General features: G+C 31.9%; 1 protein-coding gene and 1 long non-coding RNA gene across 2 annotated transcripts in view; one reads left to right on the top strand and one right to left on the bottom strand.

Annotated features, from left to right (window-relative positions):
• LOC127732525 (cysteine-rich motor neuron 1 protein-like) overlaps positions 1-19,299 on the top strand; it is a 319,989-nt gene that overhangs the window by 164,052 nt on the left and 136,638 nt on the right. The gene's annotated exons all lie outside the window — the stretch shown is intronic.
• On the bottom strand, positions 7,127-8,362 carry LOC127732528 (uncharacterized). Its single transcript, XR_007996301.1, has 2 exons — positions 7,951-8,362; positions 7,127-7,652 (listed from the first exon to the last, which is right to left on the bottom strand). It is a non-coding gene; the product is annotated as an uncharacterized LOC127732528 (long non-coding RNA).

Genomic DNA, 19,299 nt, shown 5'->3' with positions numbered 1-19,299 from the left:
ATGTTTGATGTTAGAACATCTTAAAAGGTAATGTTTACAAAGAAGCTTGTTCCTTTGTGATCAAAATTAATTCGTTCAAATTCGCACTGTGTTTTCCAATTTTTTTAAGAAAAGGCGTTTAATGTTATTATCAATGTAACCTCCGAAAACGATAAAACTGGCTTACGAAAGCACAAATGTAAGGTTCATGAATTTATTGTACTGTATTCATATATTCACATTATACATATATCGAAAAATAATATTAATTATTGGCAACGCTGAATAGTTCAATATTTGTGAAAAAAAATGGAAAAACACAAAACATCATAAGTCTATTAATATGCAGATATAAATTCAATTAAATTTAACTTGAAATAAAGATTGCTTTTTCAAATATCAATTAAATACATCAGAACTATTAATTTATCCAAAGCTATATAAAAGCTATAAGAACACGATTATCTCCCTTTCTGAATATTACAATTCTTAACATTTCTCAAATCAAAATATGAACACAAGAGAAAGTCTTCAAAGTAAACAACATTTTTTTTATGAATAATCAATAATGTTTCAATTAGAAATATCAAAAATTAACTAAACATAATCATAATATCAATCAAGGGCACATAATTACAATTCAATATACATACCCTAAATAAGGAAATGGTAGACAATTTCACCTCAAAATATCATCCTCTAGTAGGAAAAACACATAGATCTACCTGTGAACAATATTGACTTTATCAGAACCTTTTATATTTAAAATGTAAAACAAATCTTTCATAGTATAAATATTTCTCAACAATGCCTATCAATTAGTTCAATAAAACTATAATTATATTTTTCAAATGATTATACAAATTTCGAAATCATATTTGCATTTGCAAAACTTCAGATAAAAATATAGAATGTTATTTACATGCACATGTCATATTTTTGTTCTTTTTGTATTTTATAAAACTCTTTTATACAAAACAGTCATATTCAAAATCATTATAAATATTTACAAAATACACCAACCTTAAATCTTCAAATATTCTTGTTCACAAAACTGAGACACAACTACACCTGTCGATCAGTTATTTATCAATAGTAAAAACATACAATGTAGTGAACAGTTTTTACCTGTACACTAATTACTAGAATGAAGTAAATAATATTTTGAAATACCTTTAAATAATATTTGGACAAAATAATCAAACTGTATCATAAATATGATTTAATAAAATATATAAATGCTAATATAAAAATTATCTTTTCTGTTTTTTCTTAATTTTATTTAATTTCCAAATTTTACTTCAATTGCTGAACTCTATACAAAGAGAGATAACTCAAAAACTTCTAATGTAGTTTTTGACATATTACAAAACTTCAATTGCTGAACTCTATACAAAGAGAGATAACTAAAAAATTTCGAATGTAATTTTTGACATGTTACAAATCTGCCTAGTTTTCTTTTTGTTGCCCTCAACAAACAATATAAAAATACACAACTACATATTCAATATCATTATCTTTGTTATTATAATGATCTAGCATAAAAATATTGTGATCGTTTGACTATACAAATAAAATATTCTTTCTCTCAAAATTAACATTTTTCAACATAAATCTAATTGTTTGACATATTATGCTTTAACCATCCTTCTTGGAGCGTTTGTCCTAAACTCTGTCCAAGACTAGTTCCTAATGCAGCAATTGCTTCACCCAATTGTTCAAATTTCACTGGTTCTATGTTTGCATGAACAGATGCTTCTTTTAACAAGACAGACGTTGGCAAGTTAAAAGGATTTGAATGTTTTCCAGCGTTTGTTCGTTTTGATCTCCTTCTTGAATTGTCATCATCTACCGGTGGTGTCATATCTATGCTAGCTGTTGTAACATCTTGTTCATCTTCGCCAGATTCCTGATGTTCTATTTGAATTGGTAACGGAATCGGGTCAACAATGGTCACATTCCATCCTCCAAAACTCGAATTACTGTCCTCAGTAATATCTGAACTTGAGTTTTGCATCATGTCTAATTTTCCTGTGTCACATATTTCTCTTCTAGTGACATTCCTAACGGGACCACTACCATCCGCTAACTGAATCCCATACACATTGTCTTTAAAACGGTGAACAACTCTGTACGGTGTTGGATGCCAATTGTCCTGCATTTTGTTTCGTCCCTGTACATGCTTCTTCAATAAGATGTTCGAACCCATTTCTATAGACTTGTCATCTGTTCCTCTATTCATAACTTCTTGTCTTTCACTCGCTTTCTTGTGAATGTTCTCATTAGCTGTCTTCAAGGCTTCAGTCATTCGCTTTTGATGATTAGCTAAATAAATATCTAAATCGGTGTCTATTTCCGTCATATCATTATGAAAAAGATTGTCAATAGGGAGTCTTGGCTCATGACCAAACATCAGGAAATATGGAGTATATCCAGTTGAAGAATGCGGTGTTGCATTGTACATGAAAGTTAGTTCTGGCAGATACTCAGGCCATTTAGCTTTCTTTTCGGGCATTAATGTTCTTAATCTGTCATGCATTGTCCTATTAAATCTCTCAGTTTGGGCGTTTCCTTCTGGTTTGTACGGTGTTGTCCGTGATTTTTTAATGTCATATATTCTACAGAGTTCACGTATCACTACACCCTCAAAATTCCTACCCTGATCACTGTGTAACCGTTTTGGTATCCCTAGTTTCAAAAACCAATCCTTAACCAAAACTTTAGCGACAGTTGTTGCTTTCTGGTCTCTCGTCGGAAATGCTTGTGTAAATTTAGTAAACACATCAGTTAGTACTATAACGTTTTCTCTACCATCTGAAGATTTCTCCAAAACTGTAAAATCCATAGCTAGAATATCTAATGGTTTACATGCTATTAACGAACCCATTGATGGACGAACTTTTGGTAAAGGATTTTTAGCAACTAAACAACGTTCACATGTTTTTATCCAATGTTTTACATCGTTTATCATATCTGACCAGTAACATCGTTTATGCAATAGCGCTAATGTTCGTTCTGTACCTTGGTGTCCGGATAAATTGTGTAGTGTTTCAAGAACGTAGTGTTTCAATGTTTCTGGTATTACTAACTGTTTACTCTCACCACATTCTATGTCACTGATTTTTCTGTATAAAATACCATTGTCTATCACCAATGAATCAAATTTCCTCAGTAACTTCTTCACTGGTTTCGTTTGTTTCATCAGCATCTGTGTAGTCAGTTTACCCTGCTCTACAAAATTTAAAACAACAGAGAGAACATTATCACTACTTTGTAATTGTTTTATTTCATCTACAGTATACTCTGGAAATGTTGACATTGTCTCTATTTGATCAGTCAAATTTATTTGGTTGATATGCATGTGTTGTACATTGTTGTTTTTACACTCTCGCAATTTGTTTAAAGAAGAACTTTGTACTATTTGTCTGATATTTGTCTCAACATCTAATGGATTCCTGCTCAATACATCTGCATTGACATTAGATCGTCCTGATCTATATTTGACCTCGAAGTCAAATTGTGCAAGTTGAGAAACCCATCTCATTTCAGTCGCACCCAGTTTTGCAGTTTGCAGGCAACACAAAGGATTGTTATCAGTATAAACTATAAATTTACTTCCTATCAAATAGTCTCTGAATTTTTCGGTCACAGCCCATTTTAGAGCCAACATTTCAAGTTTCATCGAACTATAGTTATCCATATTCTTTTCATTCGGATGTAAGCTGCGTGATGCATACGCTATGACAACAGTTCCTTGTTCTTGTTCTTGCGATAGAACAGCGCCTAAACCTTCTATACACGCATCGGTTTCTAAACGAAATGGCTTTTTGAAATCAGGAAAACCTAAAATAGGCGAACTTACTAATTTCTGTTTTAACTCTTCAAACGACTCTAAACATTTCGCATCCCATTTTTCTTGAAACTCTTTAGCGCTTAGTAACTTCAATTGTTTTGATTTTCCCTTCTTTCCATTTGTTTTTGTAATGAGTGAATGTAACGGAGCAGCTATCTTACTGAATTTTGGAACAAACTTCCTATAGTAACTGCATAGTCCTAGAAATGATCGGAGTTCTTTTTCAGTGGTAGGTACTTTCCAATCTTGAATTGATTTTGTTTTGTCTGGGTTTGTTTTAATGCCATCTTGTGAAATAACGTGTCCTAAGTATCTTACCTCCTTCTTGAAGAAATGACATTTAGACAATTTTAATTTCAAACCATGCTGTCTTAGTCGCTGAAACACAAACTCCAGGCGTTCTAACTGTTCTTCTACTGTCTTTGAAAAGATAAGAATATCATCTAAATAAATTAGTAATATTTCAAAATTTTTGTCATTGAAACATGCTTCCATTATTTTTTGAAATGTAGCCGCACTATTAGAAAGTCCCATCGGCATTCTTAGGTACTCATAAAGACCTCCCGTTCCAACACGAAATGCAGTCTTATGAATATCCCTTTCATCGGTCGCCACTTGATAATAACCTTGGGATAAATCTAACGTTGTATAAAATTTTGTTCCGTGCAAAGTGTCTAATGCCTCTTCGATCCTTGGAAGTGGATAAGCGTCGCGTATTGTCTTTTTATTCAATAATCTATAGTCAACACACAGCCTAATAGACTTGTCATGCTTACGGACTATTACTACGGGCGCAGCATAAGGACTACAACTCTTACGAATAATATTTTGATTTAACAATTGTTTGATATGTGCTCTAACTTCTTCCATTTGATTAGGCGGAATACGTCTATGCGGAATCGCAATTGGTTTCTCGTCTGTCGTAAGAATTCTGTGCTTTACAATGTCTGTGTATCCTAAATCTAAATCATTTTTACAAAATATATCGGTATTCTTGTTTAACAAGTCTTTAACTTTTTCTATTTGTTCATGCGTAAGGTTTTCCTGTTCTATGTCGAGGTCATTCAATTGTATTTTCTTATTGTTCTCTATATTTGTTGTAGCTTGCTTACAAACAGCAATATCTATTTTCTTTATTTGAACGTTAATTTGAGTCTCATCTATATCAATGTCAATATTGTCCTGTGACACCTCGTGTATTAGTGAAGCTGAATGTAATGTACCAACTCTTGTTTTCTGATTAATCCATACATCTTCTAATCCTATATTAATCATACGTACCGGTACTGTTCCTTGACTTATCTCAGCATAACTATCAACTACCATAATGTTTCTTGGTAAAGAGCCTTGGTTACCTTGTAATGACTGAACAACTGCACAATGCTTTTCATTATTGTCTTTTTGTCTGGTTGTACACATTACTGTCTTCATTGAATTTCCAGGTATATGTACTGGACTGCTACCTGCTATCTTAACAAAAGATATCTTTGGAGAATCTATTTCACAGTCAAAAGAATTATTGTATAAAGTTAAGATACCTGACAATTGCTTCCCAATAAGAGTGTTTTTTTCAGTTTCATTATAAACTTCTAAAGTTTCTTTCATCTTCATAAAAAAATTGCTTCCTAGTAAAAATGGTAATCTACTTTTACTATTGTTATCAGTGTCTTTCACAACAAGAAAACCAACATTCGGAATCATTGTTTTCACTACTGAAATGTTAAGTTCAATATAACCTAAATATGGGATAGGTAAATCATTGGCTCCAGTGACTTTCATCCATCTTGTTATATCGTGTAGTATTGGTTTCGTTTCTAATAATGTATTAAAATATGTTTCAGTAACTGTTGAAACCTGGGAACCAGTATCTATGAGTGCTATAACTGGTTGATTTTCAACAACAATTTCTGTCTCTGGACTTTTACTAGCAATGTTTTTAAAAATATTACTTTGAAATGAATTGGAGTCTACTTGTACTGTAGTATCTTCTACTGATCGACTCACCGCAGTAGAAGCTACTCTTTTACCTCTTCTGAGTCACTAGGAACAACAGCTCCTCGACCTTGATATCTGTTACCTCTTTGGTTATATCTACCACGATAACCTCTTCCTCTACCTCTAAACTGTCCACGCGTATGTGTTTTCTGTGTATCTTCGTCACTTCTTTGTGCTTGAAAAACTGATGGACATTCCGGACGTTTATGACCCTTACCACCACAATTATAACAAATAATTGGTTTATGGCTATTATATACATCATTGTTTGTTGAATCACTATAGTTTTTAACATTAGACAACCTATCAATTTGCTGTTGTTGTTTTTCTAACATTTCCTGTTGTTTTGTGAGAAGTTTTAATATTTCGGAATTGTCTTTCGATGTGTGTTCAGATTTTATTGCTTGATTGCTAACAACTTCGGCATCTTGCATTTGTAGTTTTACTTCCAACTTTGTGTATTTTCATTCACCCAAAGTAGCACTTCTTGTCTAAACTCAAGAAATTTCATTGTTTTGTGCTCATAACTGAATCGTTTTACTTCTCGTTTCAAGTGTGGTTCTTTAATACCTTCAATAAATCGATCTTTAAGAACTTTATCTTTATCACCCAAAACTGTGTTATCTCGCTTGTTTATTTGGTCAAATATTTTCATCAGATTCAAAGAATAGTCTTGCAAAGTTTCATCATCTTTTAGATTTCTTTGAAAAAATAGTTGTTGTAATTGACTTACGGAATCATCACCATCATAAATACTATGAATCAAAAGCAAAATTTTATCAGCAGAATCTCTTTCTAATAACGGTCTTAGTCTTATCTCATCTTTAGCTGGAGATATTAGATTTTGCATAAGAAAGTCAATTTTGGCTTTTTCGTCTGGTATTGTAACGAGATGTTCTCGGGCATCTTCCAACCAATCACTTATTATCGGATCTTTGTCTTTTTCGGGTCTACCGGATAATTTTGTAAACGGTCTCTCTTTTGCAACATATACAGTTTTTGTTGATTTTTGTAATTGTTCAATGATTTTGTTATTATGTTCTAATTGTTGCTTTAATTGTAAGTTTTCACCTTTTTCTTTGTGCATATGGTATAATTTCTTACTCAATTCGTCTACCTCTTTCTGTAACTTTTCTTCTTTAGTTTCCATCTTGCTTGTAATATCTAGCACTTTAACCCCTAGAAAATATTGTCTAACCAACGTTGCCAATTTTTTATATATATATATAGTTATCCTGTCGACGACGCCATTTTTGTAACCTCCGAAAACGATAAAACTGGCTTACGAAAGCACAAATGTAAGGTTCATGAATTTATTGTACTGTATTCATATATTCACATTATACATATATCGAAAAATAACATTAATTATTGGCAACGCTGAATAGTTCAATATTTGTGGAAAAAAAATGGAAAAACACAAAACATCATAAGTCTATTAATATGCAGATATAAATTCAATTAAATTTAACTTGAAATAAAGATTGCTTTTTCAAATATCAATTAAATACATCAGAACTATTAATTTATCCAAAGCTATATAAAAGCTATAAGAACACGATTATCTCCCTTTCTGAATATTACAATTCTTAACATTTCTCAAATCAAAATATGAACACAAGAGAAAGTCTTCAAAGTAAACAACATTTTTTTTATGAATAATCAATAATGTTTCAATTAGAAATATCAAAAATTAACTAAACATAATCATAATATCAATCAAGGGCACATAATTACAATTCAATATACATACCCTAAATAAGGAAATGGTAGACAATTTCACCTCAAAATATCATACTCTAGTAGGAAAAACACATAGATCTACCTGTGAACAATACTGACTTTATCAGAACCTTTTATATTTAAAATGTAAAACAAATCTTTCATAGTATAAATATTTCTCAACAATGCCTATCAATTAGTTCAATAAAACTATAATTATATTTTTCAAATGATTATACAAATTTCGAAATCATATTTGCATTTGCAAAACTTCAGATAAAAATATAGAATGTTATTTACATGCACATGTCATATTTTTGTTCTTTTTGTATTTTATAAAACTCTTTTATATAAAACAGTCATATTCAAAATCATTATAAATATTTACAAAATACACCAACCTTAAATCTTCAAATATTCTTGTTCACAAAACTGAGACACAACTACACCTGTCGATCAGTTATTTATCAATAGTAAAAACATACAATGTAGTGAACAGTTTTTACCTGTACACTAATTACTAGAATGAAGTAAATAATATTTTGAAATACCTTTAAATAATATTTGGACAAAATAATCAAACTGTATCATAAATATGATTTAATAAAATATATAAATGCTAATATAAAAATTATCTTTTCTGTTTTTTCTTAATTTTATTTAATTTCCAAATTTTACTTCAATTGCTGAACTCTATACAAAGAGAGATAACTCAAAAACTTCTAATGTAGTTTTTGACATATTACAAAACTTCAATTGCTGAACTCTATACAAAGAGAGATAACTAAAAAATTTCGAATGTAATTTTTGACATGTTACATCAACGAGGGTCAATTTTAGTGGGATATGCATACACAGTTATCTTTACTTAATTTAGGTACAGTATTATAGGGATACTGCATAAGTATTGGCGACGACATTGGTTCCGTGTATACATTATTATAAATAGAACCACTGTTGTGTGATATAAGAATCTTCTGCGTCATTTGATCTCTGAAGGAGACTTGTCTCATTGGCAATCGTAACACATCTTATTTTTATGTAAACGACAGAATTTTAAGACAAAACGTAGAAAGATAACTTTTATAATGTTCTCGCGGAAATTAGAAAGAAAAAAATCTGTCACGAAACTTGTTTTCTTGCTAAAAAACAAAAATGCTAAATTGCTAAACATTCCTTTATTACAGTACGATTATCTGAGTTATGTTATTCCCCCTTATATGGCTAACTTGTAATAAAATTTACAAACAAATGCTATTCTTCATTTGTAAAGACAGAACTGATCAGATATAACACAATTTGTTTTTCATTCAGATTAAAGAAGTCTGAAAGATGATTAACAATTCGTTTCCAAAATTGTATATTTCATTAAAGATTTAGACCTTTCGTTTAATAGTATTTCACAATCCAAATTGAAGGTGACATCCTATATACCATTAAGAAGACTCTAGTCATGCAAGCTCCACGTGGATAGTCAAAGTCGTGAAACACTCTCTTAGTTGTATCTAAATTAACATATACTATTGAAATCATTATACTGTAAATTGTTCTTGTGGAATTTACAGCGGTATAAACCAAACTACATAACCCAAACTGTAGTAATTGTACGTTATGCTTAATAGAATCACCGTTAAAATTTAACAGGTTTTGTTTGTTTTGTTTGTTGTTTTTTTTTTTTGTGTGTGCGATGACAATTTCATGATAATACTTATATATATGTATACATAAATTGCCTAACAATGTAATTTTAACACAATATTGAGTATGTAAATTTTAGAATGTTTAAAATATTTACAACCCGATAAAAAATAAACGCAATATTTCGCTAGACAAACTAGCTTCATCAAGGGTGCATCTATCCAGGTGAAATCGGATGTAGATAAGAAACTTTTGCAGCTCATTGTACATAAATTTAGCTGTCTTGTAAAGAATTCAAAATTTGGATGAAATTCAAGATTATTTACAAAATTGGTGGTTGAAGTTTGCAACGTCCATTGGCCAATATTACAAGATAAAAAGGAAGATGCTGTGTTCTAAATTATTCTTTATCTTTCCTGTGTCTTTTCTCTTCTTTTTCATTAAGACCATTAGGTTCTAAAGTGTGGATATGGTGGATCCAAAAGTTTTTTCTTCTCCTTCTCGCCGTATTGTCCCACTCGGTGTTGACTTCTATGATTTGAAAAGTAACATTATCCAAAGGATGTATCCTTGAGCGAAGATGTCTTGTGAGAGGACAGTTTTTGTTGGTTTTGTACCATGAACGATAGTTTTTAAGCCGAATATTAAATTTATCCGTTGTTTCTCCCACATACTGACTGCTTCAAGCGTTACATGTTAATACATAAATTGAGTTCTCCGTTTTTCAGTTGGAATTTGAGTATATTGTATAACTTTGTTTTGTAAAGGAGCTGATGGAAGAATTGCTTGTATTAGTAGATTTACAACATAAGCAATTCCTTCTATCACATTGTTTGTAGCAACCGGGAGGTGGAGTAGGTTACTTTGTTAATACAGCTGTCACTAATTTGTCACGGATGTTTTTAGGTCTTCTGAAGGCCATGACTGGTGATGAGGAAAATATTTATTTTTAAATTGGAGTCATTTTCTACAATTTTCCAATGCTTTTGAAGAATGGATGACACATTTTTAAAATCAGGATGGTAAGTGAGTACAAATAGTGTTCTCTTGACTCCTTAATTTTCATCTTTGTACTCCAGAAGTTCATGGCGGCTAGTGTTGTTTGCTCTTTCGAAAGCTGTATCAATGATGTTGTTATTGTATCCTCGAAGAAGTAGATGTTTACGTAGTTGTCCAAGTCTAGCATTTTTCTTATTTTCGGTTGACCATATTCTCTTGATTCGCAATGCCTGGCTAAATGAGATACCCCTGGAGCAGTGTTTAGGATGGCAACTTTTAGGAGAAAGACATTCATGATTGTCCGTTTTTGTATACATAAATATGTACATTACATAATTGTATTGCACACATTGTGTCATAAATATTTATCAAGTGAAACATGCTGTTGTGACATTTTCTTACAGATTATCTCTATTCAATAGTCCATGCATATTTTAGGAACAAAACTAATTTACAAAAATCTAACATGAACAACCGTGATAGTTGACTAAAAATTTAAAAATTTTAAATTACGGTATGCTTAATCAGGGCAGATATTATGCTTAGCAACATGCAACCTACTCTTGTGACAGAGGTGTGCTACCTACTGATTTGACAGGAGTGGGGTACCTACTGTTGTGACAGAAGTGCGCTACCTACTGATGTGACACAGGTGCGCTACCTACAGATGTGACAGAGGTGCGCTACCTACTGATGTGACAGAGGTGCGCTACCTACTGATGTGACAGAGGTGCGCTACCAACTGTTGTAACAGGTGCGCTACTTTATGATGTGACAGAGGAGCTATGTCGTACAAGATAACGAGTCATTTTCGCTATGTATACACGAGACATTTAACTTAACCTACTAGTATTTGAAAACATTTCTTTTACCCCTCTTGGATATATATATTCAGCTTCTAACTTTGGTATTACAATGCAATAACTTCACATTCAACGGTGAACACTTTCTCCAAGTTAATGGAACAGCAATGGGAACAAAAATGGCCCCGTCTTATGCCAATATTTTTATGGGAAAATTAGAACAGAGAATTCTCAATTCTTCTCTTTATCAACCCCTCTCTTGGTTCCGATTTATCGATGATATATACATGAAGTGGGATAATACTGGACAAGAACTAAATTTGTTCATTCAACATGCCTACATTTCTTGACACTACAACGCAAGTGAGGGATGGAAACATATTTACATATCTGTATTGCAAGCCCACAGACAAACATCAATATCTATCTCCTTTGAGTTGTCACTCTAAACATTGCACCAAGAGCATTCCCTACAGCCAGGCCATACGAATAAAAAGGATTTGCTCCACCAACGATATTGCAAAAAAAACGACTTCAAGAACTTCGCGGTCACCTAAAACATCGGGGCTACAAAAGAAAAGACATTGATAAAGGTTTTTCTCGTGCTAAAAACATCAGCCGAGATGAACTTTTACAATATAAAGTCAAAAAGGTCAACAGGAGGGTGCCTTTTGATTTGACTTACCATCCAAAATTTGACAACTTATCACCAATCCGCGAAAATTGGAAAGAAATTGAAAAACATCCTAAACTATCCAAGATCTTTCCCGAGCCACCTGTACTGGCTTTCCGTAGGCCCAAAAGCCTTAAAGACTTGGTGGTGAGAGCTGATTTATCCTCTCAAGCAGGCTCTTCGTCTGTGGGCTCTTGCAAGGGTTGCGGGAACAAACGATGTCTGACTTGCAAACAAATACTGGTTACCCAGACTTTTAACAGTCACTCCACTGGTACAGAATACACCATATTTTGCAATGTTAATTGCAAGACTACAAATGTTGTGTATCTCCTACAGTGTAAATGTGGTAAACAGTATGTTGGCGAGTCAGAACAGCCGTTTCACAAACGAATGAACGGTCATCGTAGCGACTACCAATGCAAGCCAGACCTCCCTCTCAGTCGACATTTGAGATCCCCTGGCCACACTAAGGCAGATCTCAATCGACTGACCATTACAATCATTGACCACAACTCTGCTTGGTCTAGGGAGGATAGACTCACTCGGGAAAGATTTTGGATAAGAAAATTAACAACTTTGGTACCAAATGGGATAAATGAAAAGATGTAGTTCGACTCCATGCAGTGCTTCACATTTGGGTTATATTACTTATTATTACAGTCTCTGTTTCTATTTCTTTACTTTACTCATCTCTCAAATCTTTTGAATATACCAATTCAAATTGCTTAATTTTTGAGGGATGTAAAAGTGCCAAGCCACGTTCAACTAGTTAACCTTAGTCAAAATTTATTATCATATTTTAACGGCCGTTTGTTTGCGATGCTTAAATACGCAGACTCTGTTGTAACTACTCTACCGTTGTCAAATTTGAAATATTTACAAATTTAGATCGTTCAGTGCTGTTTATTTGGAATTCTTATTGACGCAATCGTTCTTGTAACATCATAAATGTCGTCACCGTTAAAGCTTTAGAATTGTGCTAGTTCATATCGCACATTATTATTTTTATTTAAAGCATATATTTGAACTCTCTGCTGTAATTAGTCATATAACCTATGTCGTGTTTAACACATATTTAGAATTGTGCAAGCGTCTTACCTGATGTTCGGTTTGACTTTTTTATTGTATAAATTTCAAGATTGTTATAGTTTAATCTAAGTAGACTGATATATGATTCATTCAACATCACAATCATATTTACTGATGAAGGATATCTGTTATCCGAAATATTTATAAATAATTACATTTATAGTTCCTTTTTTGTTATTGGTGCTGTTGTGTACACTTTTTAGGCGTTTATATATATATATATATATATATATATATATATATATATATATATATATAATTACTCTAAATATGAGCACTACTATGTAAAATCTGCAAATTTGCCGAAGCAAATATTTGTTCTTCTCTCGCCGGGATTCGAACTCATGCTATTGGTCCAGTTATCGTCCTTTGATTTTCGTTGTCAAAAAATATAGTCCCTAGTGTAAACAGTGTGTTACTTGCAGATTTTTTTCATACCCCTTCCAAATTTATATCTTCATGTTTTATGCCTCAAATAGCAAGTAGGGGGACGAAATTACAATGTAAAAAAAATTAGGTCATGCATTTTAAAGTAAAGTAGTGATTTGGTCCAGCTGAAAAAGGTCAAAAATTAGCATTTCGGAAGCTGTCAAAAGATTTCCTGACCCCCTTAACATAAAAATGTCAATATTTTGAAAATGAGCTGATGAAGTTTTCTATAATTTTGATATAACTTGTCCAAAAAGTGATACAACACACTGTAAAAATCGTGCGATTTTTTTAATTTTCATTTATTGTCTAAAAGAAATGCACTACGAAATACTTGTGTTCTCAGACCTATTGCGATATCGTGACAACACCGCCTGAAAATGTCCAGCGCTCTAAACCACTCGTCCACCTAGAATGAACTTAACATTTTAGCTAGGCCACCGAAAGCTGAATTTTTAGTTCAGTCTAGGTAAACTTACAGATTTAACATTGTTGTGCTCATATCTAGAGTAATTACGAATATAATATGTGTTTTCAGCCGTGTATCACCTTCACTGGTGATCCAATGGATGGACTTGTCGTAGAGTTGTCACCTGTTTAGACGTACTTATATATACATTTCTACATTTCATATCCGTTAAATTTATTTCAGGTTAGGTCAAATCAACATAGTAACACTTAATATCTAATTTTGAATTATTCAAGTCTTACAAACAAATTAAAACAGTTATCAATAAAACAAGTATTCATATAAGTATTTTTGTTTGATATGTATTAAATCATGATTTCATGTACGCCCCACGTAACTTATATTTTTACTATTTTTTATTATTTGTAACAGTGTTTTTTTTTTTGAAGTTTTAGTTCACCAGATTTTATAGTTAGTGGCAATTTTCTCCGTTTTTCATATTCAAACGTCTGAATAATTTACAGAATCAGAGCTTCATGTTTTTTGACGCACGTAATGACAAAACGAAGTATTAGTTTTAGCATGTACTTAATCACACATGCATTGCAAAATTGCATAATATTTTGTATATTACATAAGTTTTTAATATATACGAATACAAGAAATTCTTAGACCTGAGTTTAAACTTTTCCAAGCTGTCTGTCACAAAAAAAAAACAAAAATAAAAACAGTCATTAGCCAAAAGTCGACAACAGTTATGTATTACTTTTAAAGAGTGTATGTTTGTTGGATTATAAAAAAAAATATTAAGTCACATTTAATGTTTTTGCTTGGACCCATATGATTGTATTTGCAATTGATTGTAGTTGCAATGAATTAATAAATAAATATTATAAATGTATGCAGACAGTGTAAATTATGGCAAGCACCTGAACGTCAAGGGTCTGTTGATTAACAGAACGATTTCTGATTTAGGTTTCCTTCAGTGTTATGTTTTACATAATCTGACTTATTCCTACAAAACTGTCAAGGATGATTGTGGTAAAGTTTAGTTTCAAAAGGCCAAATAGTTTCAGAGGAGAGGATTTTTAAGTTTTCAACGGACGCAAAGTATTGAAAAAACGAACTTTGAAATGGAATGAGCTCAAATTTGTCCAAGACTTCTTCATGTTTTTTATTTGAAAGATGCCCTTAATGTGGTTTGATGGGCGGTAATATAATTTCATTATTAAAGATGTATCTGAATATGATTATTATTGATTTTCATAAGCATCACGACCGATGCCACCAGTAGTGCTGAAACTGATTTTCATTCCGGAGAACCTGAATTTACCAATAATTTTAACAAACCTTCGCCAATCAAGACGATTATTTGGTGTACAGTTAGATTGATAACGATTTCCATGCAATCGAAACTTATCTTGAGGAAAAACAGAGGAAGTTTATCAGAATTGCATATATAATTTCATGGACTAAGATATGTTTTCAGTAATCTAAATGATGTCAGTACCGTAGTGCGTACGAGGCAGATATTAACATCGATGCTCATAGTATTCAAAATTTGAGCTCGTATTGTGTTTAGAAGACAGATCTATTTTTGTTTGAGGAATCGAATTATTATATAATTCCTGTAGTGCAGTTTTTTCCGTCTTGCCTTTAAGGTATGCGTGCGTAATCAATTATCAGATTAACAGATTTTAATTTTACATAATATGTATAAGTTTGTCGTGCGCAATATGGTACATACATTTTTATGATAAATTTGTTATATATAAACTTTCCCACTTAAAATATTGTTCCTGTAAGCACACCTTTCACGATTATTGAATCACATGTAGTCGGTTAAATATCAATAAATCACAAGTTATAAATTTAAGACGTTGTCTGGACAGTAGTAATTTACAAGTCAACCTGATCGTACGAGAATGTGGAAAGCCGGGATCTTGATCCTTTATCTTATTCATCATGCACATGTAAGTTTTTTCATATAAATGAATGATATGAGTATTAAAACGAACAGCTTTTTCTTTGATATTTAGTACATTAGCTGTAAAAGATGTATATACAAAGGTGAAAAAAGGGGGACGTGGGTCATTGAAACATTTTCAACAACTGTGTTGATATGATGGTACATATGCATATATTAAAAAAAAACATGAAAAATGCATGAATTCAAAAATTATAATGTTCAAACCGGGGATATAAATTATAGGACACATCTTTTTGCTTATTTCTAATAATATTGATATAGTTTCGCTCTCCTTAAAAACTCTTTTTTTATATTATTATCATTATTATATAGCATACTGTATATATAGACTGTATTCAGTCGTTGTCATTTGTTGTTGTATATCATATTTTTTTGGTTTTGTTTATCGTTTTGTACATAAATCAGACCATTAGTTATCTCGTTTGAATTGTTTTACATTTTTTATTTCGGGGCCTTTTATATCTTACTAGTACAGTATGTGATATGGCTTTTGCTCATTGTAATTGGCCGTACGTTGACCTATAATTGTTAACATCTACGTCATTTGGTCTCTGGTGGCGAGTTGTCTCATTGGCAATCATACCACATCTTGCTATTTTAAGAATTATACATAGAAAGCAGTTACCTTTTAAACTGAAAGAACTCAAGAAAACAGCCATGAAAGGTGTCCGGAGAAGTTTCATCATAAATTATGATTGAAATTGATAGGTGTCGCTCTCTGACACACACCTTATCTAAGGTAATCAAAAGATATATTTGTCAATTAAGGTCTTTTGTGGTTTTTATTGCATAGAATTAAATAAAATGATCTACTCATTTTAGTTCTTGAAATACCTGTCTCAAAAACATGATAATTGTAGTAAAGAACTTTTTTCTTCCGTATTTTTTTTCTCAACTCTCAATCAATAATACCATAATACTAACTGATTCTTATAGTTGTTTCTACTGTTGGTGTATTCTCTGGTTATGTTTAACAACGGAAAATTACAACATTGATGTTACGTTTATTTTCCCCTATAGACTCGGACGTACCTAGGGCACAACAATATGTACAAATCAAATGAAAATGATAATCACTGAATCTTGAAAATGTACTCGCGATTATTTTGATAAGCGTTTTCTACTTGTATGAAATTTTTAAAATTGAAGAGACCATACATACTATATAGAATTTCAGAGATTTGTCCAACATTTGTTATTTTTAGATAATTTAAAAGAACTGTTAAAAAGTTTTTCATGTATCGTCGTTCGTTCATTAATTCATAGTATATGATACCTACAATAATTTTATCAAGCACACAAGTGTTTAGTTTAAAGGTTCATATATTAATGAACGAAATAGTAACAATTTCTATATCACAATAAGTAAATAGAGCCTCTGCAGTTTATTGTTTGCCTTAGTAGCAACTGTCCCAAGTCAGGAACATGATGTTCAGCGGTTGTCGTGTGTTGCTATGGTTCATAAGTGTTTCTCGTTTCTCGTTTTTTATATAGATTAGACCGTTGGTTTTCCTGTTTGAATTGTTTTACACTAGTCATGTTGGGGCCATTTATAGCTTGCTGTTCGGTGTAAGCTGTACGTTGACATATAATGGTTTACATTTACAAATTGTGACTTAGATGGAGAGTTGTCTCATTGGCACTCATACCACATCTACTTATATCTATATAAGATACATGAAGAAGTCACAGAGGCGAAGCCCAATATACGCTAACACGCCATGGCGTGCAGTTCATCTGAACATTTTTAGAAATAAAAAAAAATGAAGATATATTATTGATATTTTATCCTTTTGCTTCTGTATAAAAGTAGTCTACTGCAACTGGTCATTAAGAATATATATATATAGGTATTAACTTATAGGTTCATTATATTTATTTAAACGTATATTTTGTTATTGTGGTCTCTCAATATTTTCGTCAGTGTACTGTTTTCATCTATTTTTGCATAATATTCGTTAGTTATGTCATCCCCTCTATTGGCCTTACATGAAAAATAAGAACGAAAAACGGAAGTTTCTTTTTTGCAGGCCTGTTTCTGTTTTTCACGCGAATGGAAAATCAAGGTTTATATTTTCAAGAAAAGTCTCCTTGAAGAATTTGTGTTAGGATTGGCTTCACATATCCATGGACAGTATTTTTTTTTTTTTGGCTTTGGCAATCTTTATATACATATAATAATTTTAATATAAACATTCCCTTAATGTACTAATTAAACGCGTGAATAAATCTTTTTAGGACGGTAACTGAAGCATTAGCCAACAAAATCATTTGATATTAAATAATCCTATTTTCTGGTGAATTCATTCGTATGATCGACTATTTAGAAGCTCATTTGTTACTAAGTTCTTTTTACATACCAACTCCGAAAGGATGGGCATACTAGTTTCCTCCTGTCTTTCTATTAGTTCGTCCGTCAATTAAAAGTTTTGTTAATCTATGGAACCAAAACATTATATAGCAAGCCTCTTATGGGCAAGATATATAGTGTGATGCATTTTCACATTCATTTCTCATCAGCTTCCTGTTTACTGAATACATGTACTTGTATATCATTAAAGATAATGAACCATTTCGCGTCTGGTGAACAAAGACTTTCGAATATTTTTTTAGAGAAACTGGTAACCGTTAACGCTGTCTTTCCGAAAAAAAATGGCTTTCAGGATATGCTTGATTAATATATTCAGTAGAAGAAGCTATTGTATTTTGTGGTCCATGTGTTTTGTCCGGCCGAAAATGATGTCTGAATAAGTCTTCTAATAGAGACTGACCTGCCTACAAAATGCACCAGTTTGCATCAGATGAAAACAAAAATGTTCCGGGGCAAACCCTCTTTACCCCCGTTCTTAATTTGGGCATGCATATTATATGAACCAAGCTACGCCCCTGGAAGAATGAAATTCTTTTATTTTAACATTAAAAAATACACAAATGTTATGGAATTCAGTCAGATTCCCTTTACTGACCCCGTGCATATTGTATTATGTCACTAGGACACATTGTAACGAATTTATCATACTATCTTAAGATGTGACATTTAAACTTATGGTTTATCAAAGTGATCAAGTCTTCAATATTAAGAATAGATATAAGAAGATGTGGTATGAGTGCCAATGAGACAACTCTCTATCCAAGTTTTATAAAAGTAAACCATTATAGGTCAAAGTACGGTCTTCAACACGGAGCTGTAGCTCACACCGAACAGTAAGCTACAGAGGGCCCCAAAAATTACTAGTGTAAAACCATTCAAACGGGAAAACCAACGGTCTAATCTATATAAAAAACGAGAAACAAGAAACACTTATGAACCACATCAACAAACGACAACTACTGAACATCAGATTCCTAACTTAGGACAGGTGCAAACAAATGCAACCTACTTCTATTGGTCTATACAAAAACAAATATCAACAATAACTATTTATTAGCTTTTAATGTGTTTTTGCAGTTATTTTCAATCGTTCATCATCAATTTCTTCATGTTCTCCGGGCGAAAGGTTTAAGATTTTTTCTCAAGTCGTTTTGTTTTTATAAAGGAACGTAACACCACTACTAACTGTATATTCAAATGATATCATGTGTACTAACATCACTTCAACAGTTACTAAGTGTATTGGTCCATTTCTTTTCAAGTATTATAACTACTTCAATATTTGTTTTTATTTGTTTTAATATATTTTTAACTGACAAAGTTATAGTTATTAAATACAACCATCT

This window comes from Mytilus californianus, unplaced genomic scaffold (assembly GCF_021869535.1).
Source record: "Mytilus californianus isolate M0D057914Y unplaced genomic scaffold, xbMytCali1.0.p SCAF_25, whole genome shotgun sequence".
NCBI classification, from domain to species: domain Eukaryota; kingdom Metazoa; phylum Mollusca; class Bivalvia; order Mytilida; family Mytilidae; genus Mytilus; species Mytilus californianus.
Note: the sequence above shows the minus strand (reverse complement) of the source record. Positions and strands in the feature narration are given on the sequence as shown.